This window comes from Acanthopagrus latus, chromosome 9 (assembly GCF_904848185.1).
Source record: "Acanthopagrus latus isolate v.2019 chromosome 9, fAcaLat1.1, whole genome shotgun sequence".
NCBI lineage: Eukaryota > Metazoa > Chordata > Actinopteri > Spariformes > Sparidae > Acanthopagrus > Acanthopagrus latus.
In genome coordinates, this window is record NC_051047.1 from 21,075,060 (window position 1) to 21,087,073 (window position 12,014).

General features: G+C 41.8%; 1 long non-coding RNA gene across 1 annotated transcript; it reads right to left on the minus strand.

Annotated features, from left to right (window-relative positions):
• Positions 1 to 2,616: 2,616 nt before the first annotated feature.
• On the minus strand, positions 2,617 to 10,515 carry LOC119025951. Its single transcript, XR_005076974.1, has 3 exons — positions 10,237 to 10,515; positions 6,698 to 6,742; positions 2,617 to 4,671 (listed from the first exon to the last, which is right to left on the minus strand). It is a non-coding gene; the product is annotated as an uncharacterized LOC119025951 (long non-coding RNA).
• Positions 10,516 to 12,014: the final 1,499 nt, after the last annotated feature.

Genomic DNA, 12,014 nt, shown 5'->3' on the forward strand with positions numbered 1-12,014 from the left:
AGGGACAAGGGCAGACTGCAGCGCATCAGTCGCTCTCCTGAGAAGATGATCAGCTGCAATCTGCCATCCCCCCAGGATCTGCAGGCCTCAAGGACCCTGCCGACCTCTCCCGGACACAAACTTCTTGAGACTCTCCCCTCCATCGGGACCAAAACCTCTCAGAATAAGAACAGTTTCTTCCCATCTGCAACGAGCCTCTTTAACAAGGCCACTGATCCCCTCTGACACTGATCCTTCTTCCTCCCCCCTTTACTTGCATTATATTATTGTTAAGCTTAAGTCACCAGACAATCTTATTTTGCGCAACTCAATATCCATCTCTACTGTGACCTCGCACAATCCAGGTCAAACTTGTTGCACTACTGGATCAATCTGGACAGTTGTCGCCTGCTTTCAAATCGTACACACTGTATCTATATTTATATTCACATTCTGTTGATTTTTTATTATGTCTTTTAAGTACTTTTAGTACTGTTTGTTGTTTTGCACCTACAGGCCACGGTAAATTCCTTGTATGTGTAAACTAACTTGGCAATAAAAGCGATTCCGATTCTGATTATGGAAGCAGAACAGCTCAAAATCTCAAAATTGACCTGTGGGTGAAAACACAAAGCCTTCCCCTGCAGTGTTTCCCCTCAAGTATTCAATAACGCGCCACAGACAACAAGACCCACATAGAGTTGGCGGCACATTTTTGTTTTTCAACCCATGATTCCTTGAGATGGAGCACTTTAATCATCTCACCCATGGCCTCTGAGAAACTTGCACTGTGCCAAAGGAATACCAATCCTCCGCAGAACCAAAAGTGGATGAATTTCTGATTCAGAGGCACCCAAGCAAGTAAGACGGAGTAGTTGTTTAATAGAAGTTATTTTCTGCTACATTGGAGTAATTGGACTGGCTACAGTACATCCCCTGTAAACACATTTGTAATTGTGCTCACTCAGGAAATGGATGTCTGTGTTTTACAAATTACAGCTCACGGACGCCGGGCTTAGATACAGCACCCAGCTGTTCTTCAATATCCAACCGCAGAAGTATTTTCTCAGAGACGACGCTGCGAGGGGGCGCCGCGGTGTTCGGCACGCTCTCAATCTTGATCTGGATCTTTAAAAACAAATGAGCTCCGCGCGCTGCTCGGCGACAGCATTTGCACCGCCGAGGACGTGCATCGGGAGGCGCACACAAGTAACGTTTTGTATGCTAATGTGTCACCGTGCCACTATGGAAGGGTGGGAGCGGAGGCTGAAGGATTAGAGCTCTCAGTTAGCTTTCATACCTGTCGCTGTACTCGTGTCTACGGTGCCATCACAAATAAGAGTGTTTGATGCACTCACGCATAGGGATTCCCACAATGCACCAGCGTGGGAAAGTACTCCTGAATTTTGCATCAGTCTAATAATAGTTCCATGTTATTAGCCTCTGTCCTTTAAGCAGCACAAGCTAACTGTGTAGAGCAGCATGTACTGGTTTTTAAAGAGCCACAGCCAATAATTACACTCCGAGCATTGATAATGATCATTTCAAGTTGACACTACACCTCAACCATGCTGATATTCTTTTCCAGGACTGAGATTTTTTTTTTTTCCCCCTGTAGCACATATCAATACAAAAACATCAGAAAACACTTCCTGTGTAAACGAAGATTGTAATGTTGAAGCTTGGTGTACTTCGTAGATGAGTTCTATTTAAAAACAAGCTGCGACTGATTTCCTCTCTCTTTTGATGAACACAGAACTGACACATTCGACTTGATTTGGTAAATTCATCAGCAAACAGCTTCCCAATTAAACAAAAATTATCACCCAAGTAAAATTCAAGGTTGGCTTGTGGCCACTTGTCAAATGTAAGCCTGCTGGGTGTTTTTAAAAGAGGAGCCCAAATGCCCAAAAAACAAAAAAAAACTACTCATCACAAAAAGCGAGATTGAGAAAAAAAAAAAAAAATCGAAATCAGGCAACAAAAGTGATGAAAACTGGCTGAGGCATACCCAAAAATACTAAAGTGAAATACAAAAAAAAAAAAGAAACAAAAAGTAAAGAGCTTGGCGAACACAGGTAGGATTGCAAAAGACAAACGAACAAAAAAAAAAAAACACATGCGGAGCACACTAAGGAACAAAACATACAAACTGACAAGGAGAGAGGCAAAAAGACTAATGCTGCATTCATGTGCCTCTCAGATGTTCCCACCTTCCAAGTTTAGTGTGAGTGAAGGGAAATCACGTTAGCCAGGTAATATTTATCTCACAAACATGCATGTTATGATCGGACCGATGTTTTCTTTCGCCCACCATGTTTCGGCATTAACATACTATGACGCATAAACCCGCTTTAGGGGCACACAAGGGGCAATGAACAAATCAAAGACAGGTGTGCATAGTAATATTGCAGGGAAAAAGACAAAAACAGGAAGTGGAAAGTTGCAACATGACACAAAAGGTTGAATTCCACAAAATAAGACGGGAAACGAAAAGAAAGAATGATATGCACTCTCTTTTTACCGCTCATGAAAAATCTCACTTTTTACAGTGCTTGAAATGGGCAAACTTATTACCATTAAAGCATGTTTAATTTATTCAATTTATTTTTTTTTTCTGTTACCCCTCTCCTCCCATAATGTTCTTATCCTGTCATGTCTCATAACATGCCTGTGTGGCGAGGTGAGTGTGTGTGGGTGGAGGCCACCAGTACCTGACTACCTGACAACGCCACCTGTGGAATTTCACCCCAGGAAATATCTTATGAAAATCTGACTAAGACCTCAATTTATGACAGACAACACAAGTTTGTTTAACTGAGAGGAGACAGAGACGTGGTTCCAAAAAGAAGCCAAATTTATTAATTTCAAGTGAAATAATGAATAAATGGAAACATCTGTGGAGAAGGGGGTTAATAATGCAGGGAAAATGAATCAAATTATGAAAATATACAAATTCTATTGAGGTATTGTTTTATAAAACAGCAAAATGGTGTCTTTTTGAAATATTTATTCCAAGGAAAAAGAGATTAAAAAAAAGGGGGCAAAAGAAATGTTACTACAAACAATTAAAACACACCAGTTGGTCCAGATAATCATATAAGAAATGTACGACAACAACAAATCAGTGAAAGCAAAACTAGAGCAACGCAAAACAGCAGCTAACAATGACCATAAATAAAAAGGTGTACGAGCTAACCTCGATTAACAATTTGCTCCCACAACATTGGCGATGAACTTCATTCATAGATGCAGACGCCACTACGAGCAGGCAAAAGAGGGAGAGAGTAGATCAGAGTCAGAGGAGCCCACAAGACAACCAGGGAGAGACAAAGAGACCATGCAGCCACAGGTGCCTTAAATGCCCTCAGATTAATCAGGTGGGAGGGGTTGGCCTGAACACAAGGGTGTGTTCAAGAACCAACCACCTAATGAACATGAGGAAACACTGGTTTCCCCATCACACCTGGTTGTGTCTTGTCATGTCTCAGTTCTTAAGTCGTGTCTCGTGTCGCTAAATAAAAATAAAGTACCAGCTGCACCACCAGTGTACTATAGTTTTAGACGTGGAAACCAAAGCACTGAGCTGACAGACGCTGTAACCCTGACACTGACTTTTCAATACACATACTTCAGTTTGGGGGATAAGAATCGGAGACAGGAATAGAAATGTGCTTAAAGGTTTTCTTTTTTTTTTTTTTGGATAAGTGGGAACAGATCTTAAATGACAGAAGGGGGCGAAATCCGGCAGCTCAGCGAGAAAACGGGATAATAGATCGAGGAGATTCAGTCATTCAGGGCGAGATGGGAGGGGGCTCCAGTGGACGAGAGGAGGTGGAGGTGTAGAGAAAACCCCTTTTTTTTGCTGTACGTGCTTGTAATGCAGCTGAGAGACGATTGAGGAAAAGCCCTCTTAAGTGATGCACTGGGATAGAGGAGAAAGGCAAAGGCAAGAGGAGTTATAAAAGATGCAAAAACTGGAAGCGGGCACCAATTTTCTGTGAGCGAGAAAGTTTTATCAGTCGCCCGTTTATCAAGGTCAATAAAAGTTGTTGCATGAGGATTCAACCAGCTGGTGAGTTTTTTTTTGCTTTTCGGCCATGAAGGCAAAACGGTCGAGTCAGTCGTCAATCTGGTGATGAGTATTTGATGCTTCAGGCTTAGTGAGGAGACTGCTACACTGTTTGCCTCATTGTACACAGTACAGTGCATTCAAGTAACTTAGCCTTCATCCAAGACTGAAATAAACTGCATCTATACGCTGATCCTGCTCAAGGTTTGTTCAAGGCAGGTTACAGAATGGAGAGTGTGATATTAGAGCAGAGTCTTGTCTCTGTTGCACTGAACTCTGAAATTGCACGTGTGTGTGCGAAGGAGGCACTCTCGCTATTTATAGCATATTCTTTGTTAATTATTGTGAAAGACATGCTGCAAAATGTGGATACTGGGCTCGGTAATGGCTCAAGAGGGAGCTTGAACCCAAAGGAACAACCAGCATGCAGGCTGGGATGAAAGCGGACTTGAATCAGGGAAAAGTCAAAATCAGGTAGAACTTCACCAGAAAAGGGTAAGGTAGAAAAAAAAAAATCCTCTGACCAGGCCCGGCAGAACAAATGCTGCAATCCCTTGCAAGTCAGCAGCCGATTGTTCCGAGCCAGCGTTCCCAACTTCCAGTTCAGACACGACACAGTGCTGCGAAAAGAGGGCAGCAGATGATTAGTAAACTTAAAAAGAGACCAGAGGAGCTTTAATCAAGCACAAATCAGCTGTGGACACGGAGACGGGCACACCAACTACAAAGTTGTTAACAGCCCGTTTCACAACGCAAATGTGCATAAAGAAATAAGTGATGAAACGTGAACTGTCGGTCTTAGTGAATAATCGATGTTGCCTCGGTGGAGTTTCTGACTTGGAATTCCAGCTCGGGAAGCGCTGGGAAGTCGTTCTTCAAATGTCTGCGTGTTTGTGAGCTTTGAAGTCGAGACACGAAACACGGACGTAGCGAAGAACACGTGCTGACTTTGATCGCTCGATCAGCTTTTAAACAACATGGAGGGAGCTGAAATTGGAAGCTTGATGACATCGGGTTATCTGGGTTAATGACGGTAAGTAACTTCTATCCGTTAAGGACAGCAACTAACTGTTACAGCGCAATACAACATCACAAATTAAAGTGAGCAAAATCTTGATGTTCAGACTCCTAACAATCAACCAAATGTAAACTTTTCTAAATGTTTATGAGTCTTTCATGCATGTCAGTTCAACCAGTCGGGAACAGTTTCTTTTATCTATTCTGACACCACTTAATTTGAACATGACAGGGAAAACAGTGCAGCATGAAGCCCAGGAGGTGGTTCTGACCGGGCTCACCCCCCCGCCGAACATTCATAATTTGAATGAATTGTGGCATTTGTCAAACATGGTCTTAAACCCACAGTATGTTATTTAGGCCAGCAGGGGTCTCTTTATTAAATCAAAACAAAAGACATAAGTAGCCGGGGGTCAGGGGAGTTGCAACTCCCACTGCTGATCAAAACTATCAGCATGACTTAGGTAGAAATGTTCCGAGGACAAGGCGGTGTTTTACCGTTTTATTCACATCACGTTTAGTCTTGTCCGCTGACTTCCTTCCCCGACATCTCACTCTCTCACCTTCGCACGAAAATGAAACCGAGGCCAAACAAACGAAGGGTTGATTTTTTTTTTTCCCCTCAACATGGCAACATGGGTGTTAGGACAGAGGATGTCGTTCACAGTGCAGATTGTAAAGCTCGCTGAGGCAATGTGATCGTGATTTTGGGCTAAATAAATAAAACTGATTTGATTTCGATTTGAAGTGAACCCTTTCCTCAATTAGAATTACAGATTTTTTCTGGATCTCATCATTGTTTGGAACATCTGGGATAATGTAAGTGCACAGCTCGACAGAATATACAACAAAAGAGTGATTATCTTTTAGAGAGTTTAATGCAGTAATATTAGCTTGATTCACTTCACAACTTGTTGTCTGTGACGATCCAAAGCAAACGAGCACGTTGTTCTGCTGACAAAACAAACCCAGTGTACTTTGGTAGCTTAGCTGTATCTTCAATAAACTCTTCTCATAAAACAGCTAAGCTTCATCTTCTATTCGAGAGTTTGTTCTTTGCATTTTGCACTTGTTTCAAAGCTGGCAGCGAAGAGTCAAAACAAAACTTCAGGCGCAACGGAGAACAAAAGCAAAACATATTGCTGGAGTCATGCGGTTATCTGTTCGTCGACACGTCTGATAGAACGGAATTCATTTGGATGTGATTGCAACGGCAATGATTATGGATGACCTTATAAATTGTTCCTGGAAAAATGCAAAACAGGTCATTTATAATGATGGATTGCGCTCAACAGCACAGCGGTGCGACTCTGCAAGGTGCTTTCGGTACGTTTGTGGAAACAACAACAGCCTGCGACTTCCAGTCCGTGAGCGAGACCTACGTTATTCAAGTGTTTCCAAGGCTGCTGCTGCCGCATAGACTGCCCTGAACCTGGCTAATCAGTCACGTGACTTTTCCCGTCTACACCAGATTAAAAGACTGTTAACCCTGTCATGAGGGAGAGGCGCTTTGGCATCGAAGGGAGGCTTGTCTAAATGTAAATAGGAACAGCATTTCTGGGTGAGCTTACCCTCCTCCCAGTACTCTCAGCTGTAATGGATAACACTGCCAAGTCTGCAATTACTCACTGTCTCTCGCCTGCACTGTTTTCATTACACCCTTTAGAATGAAGCCTGTAGAAAAAAAAAAGAAGAAAAAATTAAAATGCATGCTATTTGTGTTGATGTTTTGATGACCCTATTGTATATCTGACCTCTTCAGCCACATGGCGGCTCCCACCTGTGATTGATTAGTGCCGCTGCAGGCTGCCGGGGGAATTAGGCCCGAGAGATTAATTGATACATTAAAAACAAAGTGATTCAATTTGCAGTTTAAGAAGATCTAAATACAATTAAAATAGAACAAAAAAAAGCCTCAAGCCTTTAAGTTTGACACAGACTATAATTGTGATGCATATTAAAAGATGGAAATTAATTACAAGGAGTTTAAAAACATATTAATCCAGTCAAAAAGTAGGCCAATTAATTTGTCTCTATCGGACTGCATAATGAACCAGAATTCTGCATTGCTATTTCCCTTAATAATGGCTGAATTACATTTAGAGGGTTTGGTTTCAACAGCTCCCAAGAGGCCTTTTTTTTTTTAACAACAGCCATTTTCATAGACGAGAGCAGACACATCGCAGGCAGGTCGCTGGAGTGACCACGCCCCCTTTTTGCCTAAAAAGAGACCTTGTGAAAGTGCCTGCGCCAAATTGAAAAAAAAAAAAAGGCCAGTGCAGTTATCACCATGCCTAAACGCAGCTTTGTTGCAATTTTAACAGCAAATAATAATACAAAAAAAACTGTTTATAATTTTCTTCACTTCCCCAACAGAAGGAAGGTCAGACAGGAACCGTCTGTGGCTTTGGGTCGTCTGCAGAGAGGCGGATGGGGGAACTGTAGGACCTGCACCAGTCATTGTGCAACTGTTTCATCACAGGCTTGTTAACGATATTACTGAGTAAAAAATACATACATGCTGATTGTGCCTCTGGATCGAAACAAGCCTTTGTGTTCGTGCAAAGTTCTTAATGTAGAAGGAGTCATGGCTCCACTATAAAACACCTGCTCTTTTGAATGAAGATTGGCTAACAGCCGGTCCACTTGTAAGACCCCCAGGAGCAGGGGGGGTATTTTGATATTAAAATTCCACATGAATTGAGCCGACCTATCATCTAATAAGGAACCTCGTGAACGCCGAGAAGTAACGCGGGGAAGCACAGCTGAAACCGACCAGTTCTCTCCTCTCCTCCCAGCTCGTGGTAAAAGGTCGCGTAATGAGCACAAATGAAGAACAATCAAAAGGAAAGCCCGAATAACAAAAAGTAATAGGTTTCATCCGACTCCGTGAACTGCATCAAGCTGTGATAGTAGTCCCACGCATGGAAGGGAGACAAAGGCAGAGCTAAAGAGAAACGGGGAGAAAAGGTGGAGAAGACGGAGAGAAGTACGCGTGCCACCCAGTGCTTTTCAAAAAGACAAACTAATGACGCTGTCACGTCGCGAGCAGAAGAGGTTTCTGTCACAAAGAAAAATTTGCAGAAACACCACGGCTCGTGTGATACGATAGGGTAAGCTGGTAATAATGGTGACTCATATCTCTTTTCAGCAGAATGAATAATTATGTCATATCAAAGCTGTGCTGAGTGACTGGACGTGTTCGTATTGCCAATGAATGCAATTTCTGAATGTATATATATATATCTTTTTTAAATACTGTGATTTTAACGCATTCAAAAGCCGGCCCGGCTCGTGGTAGACCGGCCCGAGTCCTGTCTAACCGCCTGCACGATGTGACGGTCTAATACTGTAGCCGCAGTGTCATCCGTGGTTTAATCGCCTCGTGGTTCACTTGTATATTTTTATCTCTTACTTTGCCTGATTAGATCTCATCTGAGGCGAGTACTGGGGTACAGACTGTGCTTGATATTCGTCTTTCTGACCTCACAGTCGCTGCGCGTTAGGTTGGATGAGCAGGTTATTTCATGAGAAGTCGTAGCTGGTTTCAACCTGAGAAAAGGTCTAATTAGCAGGGATGGGTGAAAAATAAAATTAAAAAAAACAAAACTGTGTGGGTTGTGAGGGCCCTTTTTAAAAACATCATTGCTGTCACCCGCCTCAGCTAGATAATGGAATAAGCGTTACTTAACTGCAGCTTACTAAATGTGTCGGCGTCAGTTTTTTCTTTACAGCTGGAGATAAAGAAAATGTTTTTCATTTTTTAATAATTCACATTATAGAATTGCAGCTTTTGTGAGTCGAATTTGTATTTCTTTTCAATCAGGCTCTAAAACAATGTCAAAACAGGTAAAAAAACAAAACAAAACACAGGAATGACTGCAAACTGTTATAGAATATGTGCCACATCTAGATGGAAACATGCTTTCTCAAGAGAGATAACAAACTTGTCTCAAAGCAGATAGTAGTTCTCATTTTTCTTTGTACAATTCACAACTCAATTATCACTCAAGACTTCACCTTAAGGATGCATCACCTCAGAGTGTGTTTCTTGCATGGCCTCTGAGAAGTTTGACCTCTCCAGGCTCCCGTTTGTTCATTTTTACAGCAGCAAAAACAATCAATCCTCGTCCTCACCATCACTGTCTGGTTCAAGGACAAAATGTAGCGCTTCATCCGGGGAGACTCTGTTTATCTACTGTCAGCTCCCCCCCCACCACCCCACAGCATCAGCGAGTCCAAAATCTCCGACCATTTGTTGTTGAACCGCGTTGGTGGTCTCGCTCAATCACGGCCATATCACACCGCGATGACAGCGCACGTGTTGTGGCCCTCGCTAACCAGCCGCATCCCATCACATACAGTTCAACAGAGCAATAAAGACTATCCACTCACCCCATCAATCAATGCCAGCATTTACTTTTTTTTATCAAAAGTTTGGTGTGAATACAGGATTATGAAAACAAACACAAACAGTACTTTAATTTTACATAAATCCATAACACCGTGTTCAGCTTCAAGATTCAGTCTTGACCTTGGAAGAGGCAGTTTGACAAAAAAAAAATACAAGTGATTTAAATTCCAGACATAGGTCTCGTGATTGCAGTTGACATTCTCCATGGAAACTGAGCAGACTCTACCTGATAATGAAGGTCACAAGCGAGTAAGTATTTTTTTACCAAACACCAAAACAAAAGATGAAAGGTAGCATTCCACCATTTTTTCCGTGAATTGTATCAAATACAGAAATTCAAACTTCTATTCTTATGAGTTTTTTTAAGACAGGTATTTCCCCCCCGATGATGCCACAGCGTCACCAGGACTATGTCGCTTTGGGCCAGGAGACAATACGTTTTTAGTTTTTTTGAGTACCAGGCTGATTGCTCCTCCCACAATCAGATGAGGAATCTGGGCAGAGAGCTCGGTCAGTCCCGAGGGCCAGCCCGGATTATCTGTTAATGTGACTTGCGTACAGATCAAGTCTCAAACCTCCCAAACAGCTCCATCCTAATATAAATCAGCTAATGAGAGTGATATCTCGAAGCAGCGGATGGTGTTGCCAAGCAACGGTAAACAACCCTTTCTCTTAAGGCTGACGTTAGCGAGCATACTACTGCTGACAGATGATAAAACCACGTCTTCCTGACCATTTTATCATCCAGACTCACCAAGTATTAACTTTACCACAGCAAGTTATCTCCGTTTGTTGACATTTGAGATCACTCGAGCCGCCGCGTTGCTCCCACTGGCATGATTATCTTTATAATATCCTGTACGTGCGTGATGCGTCATTATTTTCAAGCTTTTTTTAAGGATTAGACAGAAGAACATCTGTGAAGATTCTCCTTAGATCCAACCCGATGATACAATCAGTCAGGATTTTAAAAGTCCTGTCCTGTGAGCCCAACTTAGTGTGATTGAAATTCCCTGCATATATCTCATGATTGCAGCTGAGATTCTCCATGACAACTGAGCAGACAGTATAGTGGTATACCAGTGATGAAGGTCACGGGGGTGCGGCTAAAGCTCCGTTTAAACCAATCAAGTGGGTGGAATTTTTAACAAGATTTCTTTTTTTTTTTTTTTTTTTTTTTTTTTATTAAACATCACACAGAGCCTGAATGTTTGATCTTTCAATCTTCAACACAGGGACCACTTGGTGTTTTGAAAACTACCCACAGTTCTGTAAATGTATAAAAACAAGTGTGTCATGCACATCATTAATTCATCAATCCATCATTAAACTGTGTCTTCACCTTTCTATCGGTTAATCCCACCAGACACCTGACCAACTGCTATGCATGAATGATTTAAAGGAGAGATATTAGGCTGATATTCAGGTTTTTAATTATATTTTTTAATATATTTTTTATATACCACTAGAACAGGTATACATGTGTCAATGCTCAAAAACCACATCAGTTTTCTCATACTGTCCCATGCAGCAGTAATGTATTCGCCACCTTATCTGAAACACTCTGTTTTAGCACCTGTCCCTTTAAGGGCTCCCCGCCTCCTGAATACCCATTTATTCCCTGATTGGTCAGCTTACACATGCCTGACCCCACTGCCACTAACAACAACAACAACAACAACAACAACAGAGCAGCTGTGCTAAATCAATTGTTCTGTGCCAAACTAGCTGCTGGGCAAACAATTATGCAAATGTAAAAAAAAGAAAATCACAGATTGAGGCGTTTCAGGAGCAGTGTTTTCTGTGGGATAGAGGAGCCTCTGTTGGTGCAGACATTGACATACTTTTAAAAATATATATATACATGGCAAATACATATTTGCAAAAAAGCCTATGCAAGACACTGGAAAATGTTGATGAAAACTGACAAATGGTAAACCAGCATTTGCAAACATCAATCTAAAATGGTTCATAATTGACAGGTTCATGTTTTTCTTAGTCACTTTAAGTTCACATTTTACTTTATGTGCCTGACATAATGACAATTCTATAACAATTAAAGATATTACCAGATATTTTGGCTGCAGCTGTTTCACAGAGTAAATGCACATCCAGTTTTTAAACCATTCATTGCTTCCATTTAGACAGGATTTTTTCAATGCCCTCTGAATTGCACGCCTCTGTTTAGAGTGATGTGTAAATGGAGAAAATAACAGGGCACCAAGTGTTCTCTCTCATGCATCGATGTGCTGCACTTTTAAGCAAATATTGTGGCGTGTTTACATGAAGCCCAGTCTGAGTTTAATTGCTTCAGTAAATGTCAGGGGGCAGGTGCAATGTTCTATTTTAAAAGCGGATGATAAGCTATCGTCTTCGCCCATAGCTTGGGTCTAATTAAGGTGATATTCCATTGCAAGGAGAAGCTGATAGCAATGAGTTCCTATAGTACTTAATATGATAAGTGAATTTAACCACAGCCATTCTGAGATATGGCTTCGGGAGCTTCCCTCTGGCTGACACTGACATGTGAGG